Raw genomic sequence first — 263 nt, 5'->3', positions numbered from 1 at the left:
GCGGCCCTACCGCGCTCCGGGAGCTCCGGGGCCGGCGCAGCGCAGCGGGTCTGCCCGCCCGCGGCCGCTGAGCGCCGCTCCCCGGGCCGCCGCGCCTCCGGCACCCCGCCCGCGGCGGGGGTTTGCCCGTGGGGCGAGCCCGCGGGCCGGTTGCGAGCAGGATGCGCCTGGCGCTGGTCTCCAGGTAGAGCGCGGAGACAGCGGGGGGCGGGGGGGGGGGACACGGGGCCGCCTGGGCCTCGCCCGGCCAGCGCGGGGCCCCT

The sequence above is a fragment of the Corvus hawaiiensis genome, chromosome 10 (assembly GCF_020740725.1).
Source record: "Corvus hawaiiensis isolate bCorHaw1 chromosome 10, bCorHaw1.pri.cur, whole genome shotgun sequence".
Classification (NCBI taxonomy): Eukaryota; Metazoa; Chordata; class Aves; order Passeriformes; family Corvidae; genus Corvus; species Corvus hawaiiensis.
Note: the sequence above shows the minus strand (reverse complement) of the source record.